The sequence below is a fragment of the Typopeltis vanoorti genome, chromosome 23, assembly GCF_054136105.1.
Source record: "Typopeltis vanoorti isolate ZY-2024b chromosome 23, IOZ_Tvanoo_1.0, whole genome shotgun sequence".
NCBI lineage: Eukaryota > Metazoa > Arthropoda > Arachnida > Uropygi > Thelyphonidae > Typopeltis > Typopeltis vanoorti.
The window spans coordinates 33,808,318-33,833,969 of NC_143571.1; the positions used below are offsets into that span (position 1 = coordinate 33,808,318).

At 36.9% G+C, this 25,652-nt stretch overlaps 1 protein-coding gene and 1 pseudogene across 4 annotated transcripts in view; both read left to right on the plus strand.

Moving 5' to 3' along the window:
* mri (BTB/POZ domain-containing protein mrityu) overlaps window positions 1-25,652 on the plus strand; it is a 323,678-nt gene that overhangs the window by 23,894 nt on the left and 274,132 nt on the right. The window lies entirely within an intron of this gene.
* LOC150093767 (U2 spliceosomal RNA) lies at window positions 6,411-6,526 on the plus strand (annotated as a pseudogene).

Consider the following 25,652-nt stretch of genomic DNA (forward strand, 5'->3'; position numbering starts at 1 on the left):
AAAGGATTAAACTAAATTTATTATAGTCTAACCAAGTGGGAAAAAACTTCCAACATCTTTCTCAAAATCCAGAGTAATTTAATAATAAGGTGAGACACCTTTTGGCAACTCGTATAGGTAAATATGACTTCTCCATTGCTTCCACCTTGGTATCACTGATGAGACCTCAACTAAGGTCGAAACCGGTTGGAAGCTTGGGTGATGAATGGCAATGCCGTAGCCCATTAAGTTTTAACTGAGGCTTGGCTGTTTCTGTCACCCAGGTCATGGGTGGGGGGGGTAATGTGAATGACAGTGCTGTAGCCCATGAAGTTAACTGAGGCACGGTTGTTGCTGTTACTCCTCAGATGAGATATGAGCAAATGAGCGGCTCTGCTCGGTGGTGGGGTGAGCCTGCCATGGTGTAGAGCCAACCGGTTCTGAGAGTTCTTCTCGGTGGCAGTGTGAGCTGTTACTGAGGGGAACAACACTGAGTCTTTGGAGTTTGACCTGTACTTGAACATTCAATAAAGGTCTAAACTGCTCTGGGTAGTGGCCCTTCCATTAATGCATACTGTTGCTAGTGGTGTGCTGCGTGTTCTGTTCTTGGACCACTGTCAGTACCATCGACAGGGTGTAGCATAGAGGCAGCCTGCCTCACAGTGGTGCTTAATAAGGGCGCTCGTTCAGCCATATTGCGGTAAGTGCCATCACTACGTTAACAGGAACTATTAGCGTAGCAAGTGCAGAAAGAAGTTTTTCCAAGCTTAAACTGATTAAAAATTATTTGCAAACAGCAATGACCCAAGAAAGACTGGTTGGTCTAGCAGCTATATCGATGGAGGCAGACATAGCTTATAATTTAAATTTAGAAGGACTTATAAACAGCTTTATTGTGCGATATCCCCGTAGAGCAACCATTTAATTAATATTATTATGTAATCCTTTTGCATTAATGTTTCTCTTGTAATAAAAACAAAATAGCAATTGTAGATTTTTTTATATTTTTATCTTATATCCATCAGATGTGATATTTAATTGTTTGCCTCAGGGCACAATCTAATCTGGCTATTTAATTTGTTCATTAATGATATAGGAAAGGATCTGAGGGGAACTGTTCATTTATTTGCTGATGATGCAAAGTTGGGTAGAGCAATAGTGAATGCACATGATGTCAAAATTTTGCAGGGTGATTTGGATAGATTGGCAGTCTGGGCTAATGAGAATAGATGGCAGTCTATTCTCATTAGGTGGATAGGGAGTTGAAGTTTAGGGGAAACATGCAAAAGTGGCTAAATCAGCTCATCAGATCATTACTTTGACGAAGAATCTGAAGAATACTTTGATGAGCAGAGATAAGCAAGTTATTGTTCCTCTTTATCGAGCCTTGATATGACCCCATCTTGACTACTGTGCCTAGATCTGGGTACCTCGGTTTCTTCTTGATGGGGAGGAGGTAGAGAGGATCCAGAAGCGAGTGACCAAAATGATAGCAGGTCTATGGAATGATCCTTACGAGAACAAGTTGAAGATCTGTGGGCTATAGAAATTGGTTGTTAGGCGGAAAAGGGGTGATATGATTGAGACATTCAAATGACTGAAGGATTTTTACAAGATTAATTCAGAGGAAATTTTTCAGAACAGGTTTGGTGATGGGAGAACTAGGGACCATCCATGGAAACTGAGCAAGAGTGTAGTTAGCAAGGGTGTTAGAACTAGGTTTTTTACTTGGTGAATGAGTGGAATAAGCTGCCAGAGTTTGTTGTGGGGACCATGACTGTAAATGAATTCAAAGCAGAGTATAATAGATACTGTGCGAATGCCGAATAGTTGTTCGTGATATGATGTTTAGGGCCTCAATCTGAGTCAAGGACTCCTTGGAGTTGCCTGTAATAATAATAATATGAAAACAATAGTGATTATTGGATTTGTGAAGGTTTCGTTCCCACACAGGTTAAGATGATTTCTACAATGGCCAAAGCAGATAAGGCTATCAGAGCTATGTATTATATCTGTTAATTGCATATATTTATTTATCTGTTTTGCAAGATGAAAAACCCAAAACTTTGGAGCTAAAACCCTGACATCTCCATATGACACTAGCTAACTGGCCTTCAGTTGATGAAACACCCTTATAAAAGATTCCTCACATACTAAATAGAATTTGAACTTTGGTATTTTCAACATTTAAAAAATCATGAAGACACTCCATGGGCAAGTGTAAAGTAGCATTTTGAAGAGAAAAGGATTTTTTTTTAAGTTATAGCCGTTTTGGCTTTTCTTCTTAGGATTTTTTTTTTTTTTTTGGAATCAGAGGAAGAAATATATGTATGTATGAGGAAGGGCAAGAGGTATATTTCATTCTGACAATAAATACCTGATCTTGTTTATTCACTTGAAAAAAAAATGAGGGGAAAGGTGAATGGAGATAGGTCATGGTATTTTTTGCAAGAAAAAATACCATGACCTTTAGTATCACTGAAAGTGAATAGGATATCCTTATTTCCATTAAAAAATATAATTATTTAAGTTTTGATTCTCCAAGAAGTGTGCCATGACTGTCCAGTGTCAAAGTCTCCATCACAGTTGGCTTTAACTGAGCTCTCCATCTTCCTTTACTACTTATTTAAAACTGAAAATAGCTTCAAACCAATTATTCAAAATTGATTTTAAGACTGCCGTTTCTGTGATATTTATTGTGATTATTTATTTATTGCGAATATTTATTGTGCTTTTAGTACAGAAATTAACCTTTTTTTTCCTCCCAGAAAGTTTGCCAGGACAGTTAAAAAAAAAAAAAAAAAAAAAAAAAAATGTATAAGTGGTTTGAGACAAGAATTCCATTGTCATTCACAGCCTACACTGAGCTTACAATGTTTTGAGAGAATTCCTCAAGTAGTATCTGACAGAAGTAAGTTGAGGTCAAAGAGTATTAGATTTGATTATAGTGTCGGAGGAGGAGGAAGGGTTCAGCTTTCAGATGGCAACAGTGACCATAAAATACTGTACTAATATTTGGAAAGTGACAATGCATATGGATGATCCATTTAAAAAAGATTACACACTGAACTACAAGCAGGAAATTATGACCAACTCTGAAGAGCATACAGGCTGGATTTATTTATTTATATGGAGTTTCCTCCCTTTTTCTCCCCCGTCCCTATTAGGGCGAGTTGAGCCCCCCCCTCATGGGGGGTTAAGTATTTATGGCTGTAGATCTGTGTGTTCATGGGGCCGGTTTGCCTGCTTGCAGGATGAAAAACCCCAAATAAACTGGGGGGGGAAATCCCGCTGTCCATGCCCAAGACCAGCTAACTTGGCTATGGCTGAGGAAGATCCTTAAGCTCCTCACGTCGGCGACGGGAATCGAACCCAGGACACTCCTTCCCAAAGCATATGGTTGCGAAGCGCAAAGCCACTAGGCTAACCGTGCGGCCTACAGGCTGGATAAAAGCTTGGAACCAAATTTGTATCCAGCCTTTTCCCAAAAAGGGAGATAAAAGTCATCCACCAAACTATCACCCTATTGCTTTTGACCTGACCTCAGTACTCTCAAAAATAATGGAAAAGATCAACAACAACAACAACCAGCTACTTCACTACTTAGAGACTCACCAGTTACTCAGTGATCACCAATATGGATTCTTCCCTTCTTGTTACACAGCAGATCTCTTTACCTCCCTCATCCATCTTTGGACTCAGGCCATGGAAAAGTTCAAAGAAACACATGATTGTGTTTGACATTTCGAAGATATTTGATAAAGTCTGGCATCATGGCCTTTTCACCAAGCAGTCATATTATGGTATTATTCCTTCACTTCGTGAACTCAGTTTCCTCTCTAGCACTAACTGAAAACTAACAAGCATTAACTGAAAAATCTGATGAAAAGAAACCATCCATCATGACTTGCATGATGGATGGTTTCTTTTCATCAGATTTTTCAGTTAATGCTTGTTTATCCACAGGGCTTAGTGTTGTCACAGAAATACTTTCTCCTATGCATTAACAATCTTCTCTCCCTGACCTCCATTCTCCTTCATATCTTTGCTGATGTATTTTCCACTCCTCTGTTTTCATTTTCAAAACCTAGTAGTGCTCAGATAACTTATACTTCATGATCTTTAACCAGTGCCTTAAACACTGATCTCATTGTTATCCTTAGTGGAGCAAAGACAACCTAGTGAATTTTAATGTCATCAAAACCGATTAGCAGAATTTTGAAGAAGTATCATCTCATTCCCACATATTTTCCTATCAACAAAATTTCTCTCCTGTTGCCATCTACAAAAGACAAACTGGCACCTCTATCATTAGCTGGCGTTTGCCAGATACAGTGTGAATGTAATTTAACATACTTTGGACAAACAGGCCGTTCTGTGGAAAAAAGAATGAATGAACATCAATGTTATATCGAATACATGAAACCTCAAAAGTCTGGTCTGGCACAACATAGTATTGACACTAAACATAATATCTAGTGGGATAAAGCTTGTCTTCTCCATAGATGCAAGTTTAAATACGAATGCCTTTTCAAAGAAAGTTGTGAAGCCCTTTTACATCGGCCAAATCTGAATCGAAATGATTGTCTTTTTCTCTCTCTCTCTCCCAAAAGTTTGGGAGATTTTTATCTTATGTAACTATCAAAGAAATAGTTTTTAAGAATTATTTAATATTTTATTAATATTAATTTCTAAACAGCCTGTGTAGCTCAGTGGATGTGGCATTTGCCAACCACGGCGCTTGGCCGCACGAAGGAAGACTTGGTTTCGAGTCTAGTCGGCGACTAGAGGAAATTTTTCTAAGCCTTTTTTCGACCGGTTCCTGAGTTAGTCGATCTCTGGCACGGGCAAGCAGGTTTTTCCTCCCGGAAACTCGGGTTTTTCGTCGTGTAAACTCAAGAAAATCGACCGTAGAACCCACATTATTTCAGACATTAAATATATTGTGTTAGGGACCACGAGATGGCGGCACATTTGAGCTGTCTCTCTTCACTGAGTACCGCTTAATTAGTGATAGCCTTGGGCCATCTATCTCTGATTGGTACCAGTGGAGATTGAACTGCCCACTCAGTCTCCAAAAAGTTAGATAGGGCTAAATGGCCTCGCCTACTCCCTGTATACGAGAATAAAAAAGGCGTTAGCTGATTTTATTAATTTCTAGCACACAGCAACAGTATTTAATTGGTAATCCACTGTTATGTACTTTGTATTTCATTCCTTTGAATTGCTTGTTGCCTACACTGATGATGTACAATAAACCCTCGATTTTACGGACCTCGATTTAACAGACAAAATTTCTGGTCCATATGTCACATGTGAAAATTAACACCCTGTTAATTTTAAAATGCTTTTAACCAAGATTTGCTTATAATTAAATTAACAGGTTATTTTTTGTTATTAATTTCCTGTTATTTTGAACAAATTTTGGCGAATAGGCCATCATATATTGGAAAAACACTAGTAATTTAGCTGACATAAATAAGTAACCGCTCATAAAACATGTTCGGCAAATGATTAGCACGTGATCACACCAATCGCTCTATAATTGGTTATTTTGTCGAGTGGTGTTGACTTTCTGCGGCAATTTTAACACATGCCGGCCGATGTTCCGATGTGCGCTAAGACATGCCCAGTAGTGTGCATTTGTTTACTCACGGTGAATGGTTTATGTACGCATGCATTTTATAGACCTATTCAATACAAATTTAAAATTAGCTATGTATGAATGGTAAAACACATCTTTGTAACCCTAACCTTAAAATATGGACAAACAGAAAAGAGTTAATTTAATGTTAAATCAAAAATTAGAAGTCATACAAAAGTTGGATACTTAATTTTAATTACATAAAAGTTTCTACATAAGTAAAAACATGTAAATTACTAATTTGTCAATTTTTTTAACACAAGCATTCTAAAAATCTACTTTATTATATAACTGACTTTTGGATTTAACAGACACCCCCTTGCCCGAATTAGTCTGTTATATCAAGGTTTTACTGTACTGCTAATTTCAGTACGAAATATTTGTACCTTTATTTCATTAAAATTAAGTACTGTGGTTATCGTGTAATTTATTATTTATGTTGAAAGTTTATTTTTCACTTGGTTAGACTATAATAAATTTAGTTTAATTCTTTATCCAAGTGTGAGTAAACAAAGTTTGCACCTGAAAGTATCTTCAGGACTGGAGTAAGGTGGTACAACACTGGGAAACTCGTTGCAAAAGTGGAGCAAGCTCACAACACTCCTATCTCAGTATCTCCCATAATGCAAAACACATCTCCTTGTGGATATGTATGATGTTATGCATTAAGGGCTTCCAAAAATCAGTTTAACATCTTTGGCTCCAATGGAACTCGTATCAGATATTAAGCTGATAAGAACAGATCAGACTAGTACCGATCACTTTGGTGTGGTGTTACCCAGTCATCATTTCTGTTATAGAGCTAAACTGATTTTTGGAATTCAACGGAGTGCTTGGAGCTTGCTCCACCTCTGCCACAAGTTGCTCTGGTATTGCACTACCTCCAAGGTCAACTCATTAGGGCCACTACCCAGACTAGTTTTGACCTTTATTGATGTCTCTTCAGTGGGAGCCAGACCCAAGTGGAGATACCAGGCAGAAGCATTAGCAAGCTCATCTCTGCACGGTGTGCCACCGTTTTATTAAATTACTCTGGATTTAGAGAAAGATGTTAAAAGTTTATTTTTCACTTGGTTAGACTATAATAAATTTAGTTTAATCCTTTATCCAAGTGTGAGCAAACAAAGTTTGCACCTGAAAGTATCTTCAGGACTGGGGTAAGGTGGTATAACATTTAGTTTAATCCTTTATCCAAGTGTGAGCAAACAAAGTTTGCGCCTGAAAGTATCTTCAGGACTGGGGTAAGGTGGTACAACACCAGGCAACAACTCGTTGCAAAGGTGGAGCAAGCTCACAACACTCCTATCTCAGTATCTCCTATAATGCAAAACACATCTCCTTGCGGATGTGTATAATGTTATGCATTAAGGGGAGGGCCACTACCCAGACTAGTTTCGATCTTTATTGAGATCTCTTCAGTGGGAGCCATGCCCAAGTGGAAATACCAGGCAGAAGCATTAGCAAGGTCATCTCTACCTATAGGGGTTGCCAAACGGTGTGCCACTTTTTTATTAAATTACTCTGGATTTAGAAAAAGATGTTGAAAGTTTATTTTTCACTTTGTTAGACTATAATAAATTTAGTTTAATCCTTTATTTTGCCCGGTGTTGTACCAGCTTACTCCAGTCTAGTACTTTGCGACTGAAGATACTTTCAGTCGCAAACTTTGTTTGCTCACACTTGGATAAAGCATTAAACTAAATTTATTAAATACACATATAGGTATATATATGTAAATAATATAAAGGATGTATTAGAAGGAATCTTCTGAACCTTGGGAGTATCATCCTTGAGTGATTTTATAGCAATAAATACATGTTGGAAGTTTAATGGAATATTATCAGCACTGAGAAAGGATTAAAACTAATTTTAATACTTCCAGTATTTCGTCTCCGTCACAGAGACATCAGGGATTACAAAAAAAACTTTTTGTAACAACACACACAAAAATAATACAATAGTGAGTGAAACTAAAGTATAGTTCGCCCACCGTTTCCAGGTCCCTGCTTCGCGTCTTTCCAAGAATAGTCGATTCATGCTGAAGGGGAGAAAAAAATTAAGGACGTCCGAATTGGTCGCCAACACGCGAAATCACGTGCTTTATAGGTAAAATTTTCCAACTGTTATACAAGCAACATAGTTAACTACAATAATCATAAAAGAGAAGTTAAATTTCCGACCAGTAATAATAAACAACTCATCCCACTATACGGACTGATTACCTTATTATCGGAATGGATTCTTCTTTTTCTGAGATGCGCAGAAGTGTCGAGGGACCTCAAATTGGTGGGCGAACTATACTATCTAGGTGGTGTGCCCTCTATGGGCATTTGCAGGTGACCTAGGATGTAAAGAGGGATTTCTGATAATTAATGTTTCTCAAATTTTGGGAAGTTTAATGCAACCGTATTTGTTTAAATTCGGTTGATTGCTGAGTGCAGATGCAGATTCAAAGAATAGTCTTTTTTTTTTTTGAATTTACTATGGTGGAGCATGGTGGTTTTTTCCCAGGAGATCATGTGGGTTGTATCCAAATAATGAACTTTCCTTCTTGTTATTGTTTCTAGTATGAACCATAAACAGAAAAAACATTAAGAATAAACATTAAAAAAACATGGTCTGCAAGGTCAGATTGACCATAATCATGATTTCAGTATGACTTGTGTTCTTCTAACTGGATGGTTGCTGATCTCCATGTCCGCCAGAAGTAAGCCAGTTTATAGGCACAAGGTATTCTATATACTCCAGGCACTGAGAGAGGAAGGAGCTGGTCTTTGGTGGAATGGATAAGGGTAGCAAGTTTACGGTGGAGCTTAAAAGCTGTATGGCAGTTGTACTTTTTTTAATGATCTAGCTATTTTTTCTGATGTACCACGGATGTAAGATATGGTGATGGCATTTCTGAAGTCCTTCTGAAGAGATGGTCGGGGAATGGAGAAGGACTTGATTATTTTTTTAATTCTATAGTCAGTGTAGCCATTGGAAAGGCAAGTGTTGTGTATGTGTTTGAGTTCGGTTGAAAGGGCAGTTTCACTGGAACAAAAATTGTGGGCTCTATTGGCAAGAGTTTTAATAGTGCAATATTGTTGATAGTGGTCGTGGTGGGAGAGTTTGTGAATGTATCTGCCTGTATGAGTAGGTTTTCTATATACAGAGAAAGAAAGGCTACCATTAGGAAGGCGTGTTACTAAGGTGTCTAGGAAGGGTTAACTATTGTTATTTTCCTTTTCCATAGTAAACTGGATTCTTGGATGTAGACTATTGAGGTGACTGAGGAAGGAATCTAATGTGTCTGGGCCATAAGGCTAAATAGAGAACACATCATCTACATATCTTAGCCAGATAGAAGGTTTTAGAGGGGAAGAGTCTATGGCTTGTTTTTCAAAATTTTCCATGTAAAATTGGCAAGAGGGGTGAGAGGGGGGGGAACCCATGGCAGTTCCCTCTATCTGCATGTAGATTTTGTTCTTCCAAGAAAAATAACCAGAGTTGATGTCAAAGGAAAAGAGCTCTAAGATATCAGAAGGAAAAACGTTTTTTAAGAGTGTTAAGGTGTCAATTAGGATAATATTGGTAAACAATGAGATGATGTCAAGGTTGACCAATATGTCTGTATTATTTAAAGTAAGATTTTGGTCATATTGGTCATCTTTGACTGATGTACCATGGTACATCAGAAAAAATAGCCAGATCATTAAAAAAGTACAACCTCCATTCAGCTTTTAAGCCCCACCATAAACTTGCTACCCTTATCTGTTCCACCAAAGACCAGCTCCCTCCTCTCTCAGCACCTGGAGTATATAGAGTACCTTGTGCCTGTAAACTGGCTTACTTCGGACAGATAGGCAGATCAGCACCCATCCAATTAGAAGAACACAAGTCATACATCTGCAATCATGATTATGGTCAGTCTGGTTGTATCCAAACTGTGGATACAACCCACAGGATCTCCTGGAAAAAAACCACCATGCTCCACCATAGTAAATTCAAAAAAGAAAGACTGTTCTTTGAATCTGCATCTGCACTCAGGAATCAACCGAATTTAAACAAATACGGTTGCATTAAACTTCCCAAAATTTGGGAAACATTAATTATCAGAGATCCCTCTTTACATCCTAGGCCACCTGCAAATGCCCATAGAGGGTGCACCACCTAGATAGGACTTTAGTTTCTCTCACTATTGTATTATTTTTGTGTGTATGTTGTTACAAAAATTTTTTTTGTAATCCCTGAAGATGTCTCTGTGACGGAGACGAAATATTGGAAGTATTAAAATTAGTTTTAATCCTTTCTCAGTGCTGATAATATTCCATTAAACCTCCAACATGAATTCTTCACAGCACTTAGCCTCAACACACAGATAGCAATAAATAAGTTTTTATTCATCCATTTTGATGTATTAATATGTACCATTTACCAATAGTTGTCTGGACACCACTGTTATGGAACATTCTAGGTTTGTTAATAACATAAAAACTGGCTTTTTTGCCAGTTTTTATGTTCATTAATCGGCAAAAGAATACTATGATGAAGCAGTATTTCATCGTAGCAGTTGAATACAGGTGGTATGGCAACACGACGTGAACTCGGTGACTTCTAGAGAGGTGTCATCATGTACTGTGACATTGGTGATATGTCCATATGTCCAAAATTAACAGTTGGCGATGTGATCAACAAATGGAGACGTTCTGGAATCACTACAAGAAAACACCCAGGACAGCCACCGAAAATGACTGAAAGAGACAGGAGGATGTTAAAATGGGTGGCACACAAAAACTGGCTACAATTGGCATGGACCATCTGTGATGAGTTCCAGAGCGGCAGTAACATGGTGAACGCTAATACCGAGAACCAATCGATCAGTCTATATGTTCAGCACTCATCTCTGTAGGGAAATGCCTCAATTTTTGCAAAATGAGCCACCAAACCTTTTGGAGTTTTTTTTTTTTTAATAATTTTCTGATTATCTAAACTGACACCTCTCCTAACTGTTGAATTGGTCAAGGAGGGTCCCTAGCTGGCTAGCTAGATACCCAACCCTTTAGATCATTGAATCTGGTGTTGCATGAAATCATTAGTTATTGTTTTTGTGCAAATTTTGTGCAAAATTGTTAAACTTTTTGCACAATAATATGTGCAAAAAGTTTAACAGTTATGATGTGTAGAAAAGAGAAGGCAGAGTAACTGTTTTTGAACACCTTTATTATTAGAAGTACTTTAATATTCATTTCTTCCTGCGGCATCGTGTGTGTGTGTGCGTGTGTGTAACAAAACAAACAAAAATTATAAGGAGTATTAATGGAAAGGAAATTGAACTTCCAGAAGAATTGGAAAAGTACCACATGGATATAATTGGCATTACTGAGACAAAGAAGAATTGGTGAGACATTACTGAGACAAAAACATGAGAGATCTTACTAAATAATGAGTATAGGATGTTATATTCAGGCAATAATGATCAAGGAAAGGAAGCAGTAGCATTCAACACCAAACATGAAGATAAACTTCTTAATTGGAAGGTCATTTCAAGTAGAGTGATGTGGGCACACTTCAAAATGGGGAAATAGACAATGAAACTTACTTGTGTTTATGATCCCACAGAAGGTTTTTCTAAGGAAGAAGTGGAAGAATTTTTTTTTGAATAATTTCGAGAACAGGCAGCTGACATAAAGAAAAATGGAAAAGTGGTCCTTGCTGGAGATATAAACAGAAGATTAGGAAATGAATCCCACTAGACATGTAGGAAGGGTTTGGGAAAATTTGGAGAGAAGGCCAAAGCTAATAATAATGGTGAGTATCAGACTAGTCAGTTCTATTACTATGTTCTGGCATAAAGATGTGCACAAGTTCATGTGAGAGAAGCTACAAGAAATAAGAAAAGCTTCATTGACTACATTGTTGATAGTGATATCAACATGCTCATTCAGGATAAAAGAGTGTACAGAGGATTTGAAATGGGAAGTGACAATTACTTACCGCTAAGCAGAATAAAAATGGATATTACATTGAAAAGAACAGTAAGAAATTGAAAAGTATGTAAGAAAGTTTTAAAAAATAATTCAAGTTGAGCAGGTTTTACAGGTAAACTGTAGACTTGACTACACAAACATTATTGAAGAAAATTTGAAACAATTTGAAATTAAGAACCAAACCTTGGAGTTTCAGTGGTAAACTCCGAAGTAAACATTGATTCAGCTAGGGAGGCATGTGGTGAAGTTCTCTGAAAGGATAGAAAAATAAGAATCCTGTGGTGGACACAAGAAGTTAAAGATGCAGTTCTAGTAATGAAGAAAGCATACCAAAAGATCACAGCAAATAAGTTGGCAAATGCTCTAAAAGAATGCAGAGAATGTAAGAGAGCTAAGCTATGTGTCACGGGAACAAAAGTCATTGGAAGACTGTGATAAGAATATAGAAAATAAATATCAGGATGGTGGCAAAATGTCTAGAGGCTGTTGATGGAGGAAAGAGTACTAAAAGCAATCAAAGATGATAAAGGTGACATGAAAACTGAAGATAAGGATATCGAGGATGTTTGGAGTAATTACTTTGAAAGACTGTTAAACGAAACAAGCAGTGACAGAACCATACTAGAACATTTTCAAGAGGAAGCAAAGAGATGGTACATATCAGTACTGAGTTAGAAAAAGCCATCAAACACTTGAAATGTGAAAAAGAAGCTGGATTAGATTATATTCGACCAGAAATGCTTAAGCATGGAGGTCTAAATGTTTTGCAGTAGCTACACTGCATAATTCAGAGGGCTGGGTCAGAAGGTCAAATTCCAGATGATTGGAGCAGAACTATAATAATTCCCATCTATAAAAAAGGGAACAAATAAAGCTGAAGTGAGAATTACAGAGGAATTTCTCTATGAAATGTTCAGGCATACTTGAATAGAGGTTGAGAAAGATTGTGAAAGAGAAACTTGGAGAAGAACAAGCTGGGTTCAGGCAAAATATAGGTTGTGAAGATCAGATTTTCACTTTACAACAAATAGTTGAGAAATCATGGGAATATGACAAGGTGCCCAGAGAGAAGCTTTTCAAAACACTACAATTATATGGTGTAAATTAAACATTATACAGAACAACACATAGTCTATATTTAAGTTGTAAGTCAGCAGTTAAAATTGAAGGAAATACAGGAAGATGGTTTGATGTAAAATCTGGGGTAAGATAAGGATGCACATTATCTCCGCTCTTATCCATCATCTATATGGATCACATTATGGAAGTAGCATCAAGCCTGATATTAGAATTGGAGATGTGAAACTTAGCTCTTTGCTTTATGCAGATGATGTTCTCCTAAACACATCTAGTACAAGTTTTCAGGATTTTGTAACTAAATTGAATAAAGCTGTAACAAATTTGGAATAAAAATCAGCAACGAAAAGACCAAAACTATGCATATAGGAAGGAACATAGAAAATTTCGACTTCATTTTGAATGGAGATCCTATGGAATAAGTAAAATATTTCAACTATTTGGACACAGTTTTAGTGAACATGCAAATTAAATCTGGAAGTAGACAACAAAATAAGCAAAGCTAGTATGGTGGGTAGCCAGCTGAATAAATTTTTATTATTATTATTTCATGACGTCTCCAAGGAGTCCAAAGATTCATCAAGGGAGGACACCTATTCTACAGCTCTCTGTCTCCACCACTCTATCAAACCTCTACTATCATCATCATCTACATCAATGCGATCTACAGCTCACCACCACTAGTATTTTTTGTGTGTAAATTGCATTTGTTCTGAAGACCTAATTTATCTGTATGTGGGATGAAAAATCCGAGTTTCTGGGAGAAAAAACCTTGCTAACACACTTTCAATTGAAAAAATCCATATAAAGATTCCTTCCATTATGACAAGAATCAAACTTAGGTCTTTTGTAATTGAAGCGTACAAAGTACCGTCATTCTTCCAATTGCAATACGAAGGCACTTGTTTTTTTTTTTTTATATGGGATAAGAGATATATTAGAGATACATTTATATGGAATAAGAGAGGAATTAGCCAAAACACCAAACTAGCATAACTTTTTTTTTTTTCAGGAAATAACAATGTATACTAAAATATTAATTATCATAACTTTAATACTTTCCTATATTTCGGCAATGTTGCATTGCCTTCATCATCAAATCTTTCCGTGCCTACTGGGACATAAGGCTGCAATGCTGGTTTTCCATCTGCCCCCCCCCCCATCCCTTGCAACTGCTCTTGCTTCTGCCCAGCTTGCCTCCTTCATTTCGGATTCTATCATTGTTCTCCAAGTTAATTTTGGGTGACCTCTAGAACATCTCCCTTCTGGAGCCTAGGTCAGTACTACTTGGGGAATTCTGTTTATACCATGAGAAGAATATATCCAGTCCATTTCCATCTTCTAAGGCGAATCTCTTCATCTATTGGCTTGGATAAAGTTTTCTTTACAAGTTCCTCATTAGTGATTGTATTTGGCCAGAAGATTTTTAAAATTCTTGTTTTGGCATTGCCGTTATCAGAGATCATAAAACAATGATATGTGCACACAGACACACACTAGGCAATTAAGGCTGAAGAAAGGCAACCAAAGTAGGGCCTAGAGTCCTAAATAACATCCCCTAATGGGATAGTTGGGTGGTCTTAGCTATTAGGCTAAAGATCTGAAGATGAGTGCTTCTAAAAATTGAGGCAGTTTCATGCATCCAAATTTGTTGAGGTTTGGAAAGTTTTTCAGGGCTTAGGCAGATTCAAGGATTAGCCCCTCATATTTCTATTTGCTACAATGTAGAGTGGCCTTCTTCCAGCATATCCTGTGGTGGGTATAAAGACAAAGCATAGTCAGCAAATTCTGAGTGGCTATAATGGTGGAACTGTATGTAGTCCTTGTTCAGAAATTCTGATATTGACTGTCATGCCTGTTTTGCTCTAGTAGGACAGTTTGCAATGCAAGGGATCTGGCAGACACCTGGTAGGGGTCTAGGAAATGTGATTGGTCTTTGGTAGAGCAGATAAGGGATACAACCTTACCACTTACCAAACACAATTTTTTGTGTTTGGCAAGTGGTTGTAAGGTTGTATTTCCTTAGGATTTTTGTCAGTTTTTCAGGTGCTCCAGATACATAGAATGGTGATAGATTTTGAGTAATCTCTGTAGGGGGGGGGGTTGCAGATACAGGGTTTTAATATTTTGAGGGTATTGTAGCCATTGGCTAAGAGTGTGTTGTGAATATGGTCAACATATCCATATTCTCAACATTGGAAGGATATGCTGGAAGAAGGTCACTCTATTATACCACTGCAAATACAAATATGAGAGACTATTCCTTGAATCTGCCTCAGTCCTGAAAAACTTCCCAAACCTCAACAAAGTCTGGATGCATAAAACTACCCTAAATTTGGGAAGCACTCATCTTCAAATCTTCAGCCCAATGACCAAGACCACTCGATTTGTCATTTGGGGGAGGGGGACATTTGGGACTCGAGGCCCAACTTTGGTTGCTTTTTTTCAGCCTCATTTGCCCAGTGTTAGTGTCTGAGCGCACATATTGTTTTTGCTATCCATGATAATAGCAATATAACATTGCCAAAATATAGGAAAGTATTAATTAAATTATTATAATTCATATTTTAGTATACATTGTTATTTCCTGAAAAAATAATAGTTATGAGTAATTAACTTATAAACCTATCTATCAGAATCACAAAACTAGGCAGTATTCAAGCTGGTTTTAAGTTATGGATCTGAGAGTTGAATTAGAAATAAAGCACTCGATCAAAGATTAAAGATCACAGATATCAGGGTTCTGAGAAAAATTAAGGTGGTATGACCACTTAAATAGAATGGGCAAGGAAAGGTTAGCAAAACAGGTGTTTCATGCCAAAAGGGCAAGAAAGAGACCTAGAGGAATATAATAAATTTAGTTTAATCCTTTATCCAAGTGTGAGCAAAGTTTGTGGCTGAAAATATCTTCAGGACTGAGGTAAGGTGGTACAACACCGGGCAGCTCGTTGCAAAGGTGGAGCAAGCTAACATCACTCCTATCTCAGTATCTCCCATAATGCAAAACACATCTCCTTGCGGATATGTCTAATGTTATGCATTAAGGGAAGGGCCACTACCCAGACTGGTTTCAACCTTTATTGAGGTCTCTTCAGTGGGAGCCAGGCCCAAGTGGAGATACCAGGCAGAAGCATTAATAAGATCATCTCTACCTATAGGAGTTGCCAAACGGTGTGCCACCTTTTTAATAAATTACTCTGGATTTAGAGAAAGATGTTGAAAGTTTATTTTTCACTTGGTTAGACTATAATAAATTTAGTTTAATCCTTTATCTAAGTGTGAGCAAACAAAGTTTACGCCTGAAAGTATCTTCAGGACTGAAGTAAGGTGGTACAACACTGGGCAACTTGTTTCAAAGGTGGAGCAAGCTAACATCTGGGCCTGGCTCCCACTGAAGAGACCTCAATAAAGGTGAAACTACTCTGGGTAGTGGCCCTTCCCTTAATGCATAACATTTGACATATCCACAAGGAGATGTGTTTTGCATTATGGGAGATACTAAGATAGTAGTGATGTTAGCTTGCTCCACCTTTGCAATGAGTTGCCTGGTGTTGTACCACCTTATCCCAGTCCTTAAGATACTTTCAGGCACAAACTTTGTTTGCTCACACTTGGATGAAGGATTAAACTAAATTTATTATAGTCTAACCAAGTGAAAAATAAACTTTCAACATCTTTCTCTAAATCCAGAGTAATTTATTAAAAAGGTGGCACACCGTTTGGCAACTCCTATAGGAAGAGATGACCTTGCTAATGCTTCTGCCTGGTATCTCCACTTGGGCCTGGCTCCCACTGAAGAAACCTCAATAAAGGTCGAAACTAGTCTGGGTAGTGGCCCTTCCCTTAATGCATAACATTATATATATATATACAGGGTGTTCGGGATAAATTTGACATATTTATAATTAATTATATTTTTCTGTAAGTTACATGTATTAACACACACTTCTCTTCATTTAAAAGTTTGGACCCTTCTTCATTCACATACAAGATGTCAGAAAGGATGGATAGCTGGAACCCACCTGAATCATGGAAGAGAATAACTTGTATCATGATGATTCGTGCCCGCCATCAAAATAAGGATATTACGACTGCTGCCCAATGCTCCCTGAATACAGTAAAAACAATCAGGCATGAACTAGAGACTTGCAATGGTGACTACGAGGATGTAGCAAGAAGAAAGATCCCTAGCAGACGATCTGATTGCGTTCGTACAGCAGAATTCCTTGCAAATCTGCAGGAACAGGTGTTGAAGAACCCTGGCATTGGAATTCGGGCTTTGTTCGTGGAGTTGCTAACTGTAGTCAAGCCCTGGATAACAAGGGTAGCCAATGGTAGGCCGTATGTATGGCAGCAGGATTCGGCCCCTTGCCACACCTCTGGGAAAAGTCAAAAATGGTTGTCTGAAAATTTCTACGACTTCACCAGTCCAAATGTTTGGCCTCCAAACTCCCCAGACCTTAACCCCATGGATTATTTTGTATGGGGCGCAGTTGAAAAAGACACCAATCGCACTTCCAGTAATACAAAAGTCCAGTTAATGGATAAAATTAAAACAGTTTTTGCGGCCCTTCCCAGGGAGACTGTAGCATCAGCTTGTTCGAGGTTCCGAAGCAGAATTGAAGCTGTGATCGATGCTAATGGTGGTTATTTTGAGTAAATCTTGTTGATAGTATTGTAATTAACTCTGCCTGTAATGTTTTTTTGTCAATTCATTAAATTTAATACATTCAAAGAAGATTTTCTTTTTCCTTACGAAACTGTCAAATTTATCCCGAACACCCTGTATATACACATATCCACAAGGAGATGTGTTTTGCATTATGAGAGATACTGAGATAGGTGTGATGTTAGCTTGCTCCACCTTTGCAACGAGTTACCCAGTGTTGTACCACCTTACCCCAGTCCTGAAGATATTTTCAGGCACAAACTTTGTTTGCTCACACTTAGATAAAGGATTAAACTAAATTTATTATAGTCTAACCAAGTGAAAAATAAACTTTCAACATCTTTCTCTAAATCCAGAGTAATTTAATAAAAAGGTGGCACACCGTTTGGCAACTCCTATAGGTGGAGATGACCTTGCTAATGCTTCTGCCTGGTATCTCCATTTGGGCCTGGCTCCCACTGAAGAGACCTTAATAAAGGTCGAAACTAGTCTGGGTAGTGGCCCTTCCCTTAATGCAGAACATTAGACATATCCGCAAGGAGATGTGTTTTGAATTATGGGATATACTGAGATAGGAGTGATGTTAGCTTTCTCTGCCTTTGCAACGAGTTGCCCAGTGTTGTACCACCTTACCAGTCCTGAAGATACTTTCAGGTGCAAACTTTGTTTGCTCACATTGGATAAAGGATTAAATTAAATTTATTATAGTCTAACCAAGTGAAAAATAAACTTTCAAGACCTAGAGGAAGACCAAGGTCTAGGTGGATTGATTCAGTCAGAAGTGCCTTAGAAGCACAAAATGTTAGATATGACAATATTGCAGTGCTGACAAGTAATAGACTGATTTGGAGAAAAATTGTGGATAAGGGGTTAATAATGATATCAACTTAATCATGTAGTGCTGTCATAGTAACCTGAATACTCCATGAGGGTACCTATCAGTAAATTGATGATGATATATCTCTATACACACAAACATACATGTACATGACATACATATAAGAAATATGTATGCATTTAAGGTAAAAAAAAAAGTAATAAAACACTTCATTTGATGGCTATTAGTGACAGTTCAAACTCAAGAGTTTTGAAATTTTTAAGCATTCAGTAGAATTCAGATTTTGTTGATATGTTATTTTTTGATATCAGTTCCACACACATGAAAGCTTGCAAGACTTCTGGCACACAGGTGTGCATAAGAAAGGATTAATAGGAATGTATTGATATTTTTCTTGAAAAGCCTGGAGGTTATAGTTGTTGGAGTTCACTTCATATGGACAGCTTTTCCAGAGAATAGAGACAAATGGAATGAAAAATGATTACACTTGTTTGGTGGTGCTAGAGTGTAAAAGAATGTTTTACAGTTTCTACTTGTGTTTTAACATGAATAGTGGAAAATCAGATGAATCATAGATGGCAGTATAGTATCTCCTGTGAAAGTATCTATCTGTTAAAAAAGACATAAGGCTCTAACAGCCCATCTATTAGACCGTGATTAAAGTGGGTGGGGGTGGGGGGTCATTGATCAGTCTGGCTATCCTCCTCAGTATCAAGAATGTTTATTAGATGTCTTTGTGTGACATAGCCCTAAACATTAGAACACTATTATTATTACATGAATGACACCTCCAGGGAGTCCAAAGACTCATTGAATGAGGGCACCTACCCTACAACTCTGTCTCCACCACTCAATCCACCAACTTCAACGAACCTAAGGTTTAGGTGTTTTTGATATGTTTATATATATATATATATATAATAAAAAAGTAACTAGCTTATATTCCTACCCACTGCAGGGTGAAGGCCTCTCCCATTGTGGGAGGTTTTGGGTCTACTACTCCCATGGTGACCCAGTCCATATTGGGAGAGTTTTACAAACATCCATGCCTACACAGGATTCGAACCTGCAGCCTCTTGGCTGGAGAGCAGATACGCCGACCACTCGGCCAACCAGGCTGGCATATATATATATATATATATATATGGAGAGAGAGAGAGAGAGAGAGAGTGTTAGTAGCTGGATTAGTGAAAAGCATTGGCTTGTTAGACCAAAAGATGACGGTGCTTAGCAGGCATTGTTTCTAGGAAGTGTTATGGCAACACAAGTTTCTCCACACCTGTTGCATCCCATCCAGAAGTGAATGATGCAGGCTAGAATATCTGCCGTTGATCTGGAATGGTAGAATGCAATGAATGATTAAGTAGTGGGGAAGTTAACGTTCTGTAATTTAGAGATAACTGAGGTAAAGGTAGTTGATCAGTAGTTTGATGATGGTGGCTTTTATTTTCCTTTTTGATCTGGGAATATTATTATTAAGAGCGAGACCTCCAGGGAATCAGGGACTCATCGAGGGAGGCCACATATCACTTGCACCAGCTGCCATACCTTTTCTTGAATTCATTCGTGCACTCACAACATTCAAAGGCAGTCCATTCCAGTCATGCCACTACTCTGTGAGAAAAAAAATCTAACTCTTACCCACCTCTTTACTGCACATTCATTTTACGGTCGCTCATGCTCTCTTCACCCTCCATGAGATGAAAAATTTCAACTATTGGTATCTTGTATGACCCTATCAGAAGTTTCTAAGTCTAAATCCTACCATCTCTCTTTCTCCTGTTTGTTAGTGTCTTCACTCCACAAATTTTCAATCAATCTTCATTATCTGTCATTCTAAAGTTACATATAGACACAGTTAAATTTTTTTTTAATATTAACACAGATTAATACAAATATTTTTCTACATGTATCATGATCAATGTAATCTCTCTTCTTCTCTTCCGTCTAAGACGATTGAGTCTTCTCTATTCCTTGCTGTTCGAAAAAGTCCCAAGATGTTCTTTATTAATTTAAGCCAGGTAATTCTTGGTCTTCCAGGTCTTCTTTTTTTCAGTTGGAAAAGTATTGATTAGGACATTAGGAAGTCTGTCTGCGTCCATGCGTACAGTGTGGCCAAACCATCTCAGTTGTTGTTTTCTAATTTTTTCTATTATTGTCTTTTTATACAATAATTTTTGTCTGACTGTGCTGTTTGTTTTCTTTTCTATCTAACTTGTTCTATTTATTTTTCTTAAGCATTTCATTTCAAATGCCTGCAGTGTTTTTTCCTCTCTTTTCTTAACTGTCCATGCTTCTGCTCCATAGATGACTGTTGGCACAGTTATTGATTCATATAATTTGATTTTGGCTTGCTTAGCTATCTTGTTTGTTTTCCAGATTTTCTGTAATTTTTCCATGGTGGTCCATCTTATCACTATTCTGTGTTTGATTGTTTTGAGTTCATCTATTGTTTCTGTTAGTTTTGATCCAACATATATTAAGTTGTCTACTTGTTCTATTTGTTCTCCATTTAGGGTGGCTGAGATGGTAGTTCTGTTCCTTCCTATTTTCATCACTTTTGTCTTTTGTATATTTATTGTCATGTCATATGTTTTACAGGTTTCGTTTAGCTTGTTTATCAACTTTTGTAGTTCATTTGGAGTTCTTGCAGTAAGGACGAGATCATCCACATATTTGATATTATTTATGTTTAAACCATTGACATTGATTCCAGGCTCATTGTCTATTGCCTTCTTTACAACTTCGTCTAGATATATGTTGAATAGGTATGGGGATAATGGGCATTCTTGCATTACTCATTTTTGGATCTCTGTGGGTTCTGTTATGAGCGTGTCCTTTTTAATTATTGCATTTGTCTTAGAATAATATTTTATCAGAAACTGTATTATATATTTGTCAATTATATATTTCAAGCACATGTATTGCTTTTTCTAGTAGAACTTTAAGAAGGATTTCTCTGTTGATGCTATCGAAAACTTGTTTAAAGTCCACAAAACAACAATATAGTTCTTTATGGTTTTCCCAGCTGAGCTCTGCTAGTTGGTTTGATGTGAAAATATGGTATTGTTGAATAGTTTCCTCGGAAACCAGCTTGTCCTATCATTTCTTCTTAGGTGTTTGTTTTAATCTATTTTGTATAATTATGAATATTTTATAGGTGTGAGAGAGTAACTCGATTGGTCTGTAATTTCTGCAGTCTCTTTTGTCTCCTTTCTTGTATATTGGGATGATCTTTCCAGTTCTCCAATCATCTGGGATCTCTACTGTTTGTAGTATTTTATTGAATAGAGTTGTTAAATATTCTATTGATATGCTGCCTCCATATGACCACAGTTCAGTAGGATAGTATCAATGCCTGGTGCTTTATTGTTTTTCATCTGTTTTATTGCATATCTAACTTCTCAGAAAATTTTTGGGTGGTCGTTATTTTCTTTTATTGTTGGCATTGTAGTTTTGTTTCCTTGGTGAAAGACAGTCTTCAAATGGTTTGACCAGATTTTTCTTATATCTTCGATATTCCTGGTTTCAGTCATCTTGTTGTTTATCATTGTTACTGCTTTTGCTAAGAATTCCTTTGTAATTTCTCTTATAGTATCGTGGAAGACTTTTAGCTTTTCTTGGCTTTTTCTTGTAACCATTTTTCTTTGGCTTTTTTGCAGAGGCTATCAATTTTATTTTTTAGTACTCTGTATTTTTCTCTATTCTCTTCATTGTTTTGTTGGTTGACAAGTATCTTGGCCTCTCTTTTCTCTTCTATTGTAGCTACGATTTCTTGGGTTATCCACTGTTTGTTTATTTTGGGTTTGGTACCTAGAGTGTCTTTTGATAACACTGTTTCTTTTCCTTCTTCCCAGTATTTTCCACTGTTCTGGAAGATGGAGGGTTTTTATTTCAAGCACATCTGTTCTAAAAAACGACTTCTGCTTGAGCTATCTTTTAGTTTTGATAGGTTGATGTTTTCTTCTTTTCTGATATTGTTTTTTCTGTTGAATTTTATCTTCACTTTGGCAGTCAATTTTTCATGGTATGTGTCAAAATCAAAGCTTCTTAATGTTCGTACATTATTTACTGATCTTTTTCATTGTTTGTTTATGATGATATAGTCTATGCAGTTCTTTATATTACCATCCGGGGATGTCCATGTATATTTATTATTAGGGCATTGATAGAACAATGTGTTTGTAATCATTAAATTGTTTGCTTTACAGAAGTGGAGTAATTGTTCTCCTCTGTCATTAAGCTCTCCATATCCAAATTTCCCCATCACATCTTTTTTGTCTGCTGTGAACGGTCCTATTTTAGCGTTAACATCTCCCATCACTATCATGAGTTCTCTGTTTTTGGAATTATCTATTTCATGTTGTAGTTCTTCATAGAAATTTTCTATTTCTTCCTGTGAATGGTTACTGTCTGGTCCTATTTTAGCGTTAAAATCTCCCATCACTATCATGAGTTCTCTGTTTTTGGAATTATCTATTTCATGTTGTAGTTCTTCATAGAAATTTTCTATTTCTTCCTGTGAATGGTTACTATCTGGTGCATATATTTGGATTCTTTTGATTATTATTTTGGATTATTTGGATTGTTATCTGTAGGTAAAAAACTTATACTATTAGGATCACATGAAGTGTCTGTGTGTGCACATGATAAAAATTTATATAATTAAACAGTATAGTTCTTAATAATTTTGCTGATTTTTGGCATGGAGAGTTCATCATTAAGGTTGAGATTTGGATGATGCAGAAGTACTTCGGAACTTTCTTTAGAGTGCTCATACTTATGGAAACATCTGTATAGTAATTTAGTGTCATTCCAAAGGATCCTGTGGCTAGTTTTAATAATTCCATGTTCTCCTAGACCTAATTTGTTGCATTTCTTGGATATAATGTGGAATTAATGTTTAGAAAAGTGTATCGAAACAGTTAGGCCTGTTTGCTCGAAGTAGAATAACTTCAGTTTCATGGGACTGAATAGACTATAGTGATCAAATTACTACATAGGTTCCCATAAATATGAGCATCTCTTTAAAGAATGTTACTAACTATTATAATAATGAAATTAACTCACGTAAATTATTCTTTATTCGTAGAATTTTCACCTGAGTATCACAGGCATCATCAGTATAGGTACAAGGCTAATTAAACAATAACTGTTATATTCACAAAGTGCCACCTAAGTAGCTAAGGTTAAATTTCCTAAATTTATTTAATTATTATTATTTATTTATTTATTTTATTTATTTTTAAATAATTTAAATTTAATTATTTAATTATTAAATAATAATTATTTAATTATTCAATTATAATAATTAAAAAATTTATTTATTTTATTTTTTATAAATATATATATATATTTGTATACAATTATATGTTAGGAAAGATTTGCTGCTTTATAAAGTACTATCTCCCACAAGGGGGGAAGGACGTAGACCATCGGATCTGTTTAGGTTAGGGGAGCAAAGTAATGTTTCACATGTTTCTTTGTATAGCCATTCCATTAGGAACCGACTTTTGTGAATGACTTTTGTCTTGTTCCACTTAACTCTATGTCTGGTGTTGATGGCATGTTCTGCAATTCCAGACTGTTCGGGTTCAAGGTATTGGATGTACGACTAGTGTTCTTCTAACCGGACCTGAGCAGATCTTCCTGTTTGTCTGAAATATGATAATCAACATGAGCAGGGAATCTGGTAGACACCTGGATAGCTGAGATGTGGGAGCTTGTCCTTTGGAGACATTAGGAATGTGGAGATTTTTCTGATGGGTCGAAAAGCCACACAGATATTTAGTGGTTTTAGCACCTTAGCTATGCGCTTCATCCAAGGATCCAGTTCACCCTAGAAGTAGAAGTAAATAAGCAGTTAGCCTTTCTAGACCTCTTGATTCTTCGCCAACCAGATGGTTATCTATAATTCACAGTCTATAGGAAAGAGACTCATACAGGCCAGTACATCCACGCTGAATCACATCACCATCCCATCCAAAAGGCAGGTACTATAAAAACACTAGTTCATAGAGCCAGCTCCTTTTGTTCTTCAGAAGAACTTTTACAAAAAGAATGACAGTATATTAATTCCTCCTTTATATCCAAATGGCTATAAGAAGTCCTTCATAAAAAGAGCTTTAAGTAGTCGTGCTCCAGCATCCTCTTCAAGTACAGAAGAACCTACACATATACCTATCCCCTGTGTACACGGGGTTAGTGAATGCATAGCTAAGGTGCTAAAGCCACTAAATATCTGTGTGGCTTTTCGAACCCATCAGAAAAATCTCCACATTCCTAATGTCTCCAAAGGACAAGCCCCCACATCTCAGCTATCCAGGTGTTTACCAGATTCCCTGCTCGTATGGATTATCATATTTTGGACAAACAGGAAGATCTGCTCAGGTCTGGTTAGAAGAACACCATTCGTACATCCAGTACCTTGAACCCGAACAGTCTGGAATTGTAGAACATGCCATCAACACCAGACATAGAGTTAAGTGGAACAAGACAAAAGTCATTCACAAAAGTCGGTTCCTAATGGAACGGCTATACAAAGAAACATGTGAAGCATTACTTCACTCCCCTAACCTAAACAGATCCGATGGTCTACGCCTTTCTCCCTTGTGGGAGATAGTACTTTATAAAGCAGCAAATCTTTCCTAACATATAATTGTATACACATATATATAACTCTTTTATTTTCTTTTCAATAATATTTCTGTATTTTAGTCTACAGTTCACATCTGAGAGCTGCTCAACTTTTATTCGCTTTAAAACTTTCTTACATGTTATTCTTTTCAATATGAAATTAAATTTTATCCTGCTCAAGACTAAATAGTGATCACTTCCAATTTCAAATCCTCTGTACACTCTGGTGTCCTGCACCAGAGTGTACAGAGGATTTGAAATTGGAAGTGATCACTATTTAGTCTTGAGCAGGATAAAATTTAATTTCATATTGAAAAGAATAACATGTAAGAAAGTTTTAAAGCGAATAAAAGTTGAGCAGCTCTCAGATGTGAACTGTAGACTAAAATACAGAAATATTATTGTAAAGAAAATAAAAGAGTTTGAGAACAGGAATCAAATCTTGGAGATTCAGTGGCAAACTCTGAAGGAAACATTGATTGATTCTGCCAGAGAGGCATGTGGTGAGGTTGTGTGCAAGGATAAAAAAATTAGAACTCCCTGGTGGACACAGGAAGTTAAAGAAGCAGTGAAGGAAAAGAAGAAAGCATATCAAAAGTTCCTGGCAAATAAGTCAGCTTTTACTCTTACAGAATACAGAGACAAATGTAAGAAAGCTAAACAGTGTGTAAAACTAGCTAAACAAAAGTCATGGGAGGACTTTGGCAAGAATATAGAAAATAAATATCAAGAAGGTGGCAAAATATTCTGGAGGTTGTTGAAGAAGCTTAGGAATGGAGGAAAGAGTGCTGTAAAAGGAATTAGAGATGGTAAAGGTGAAATGAAAACAGGAGAAAAAGA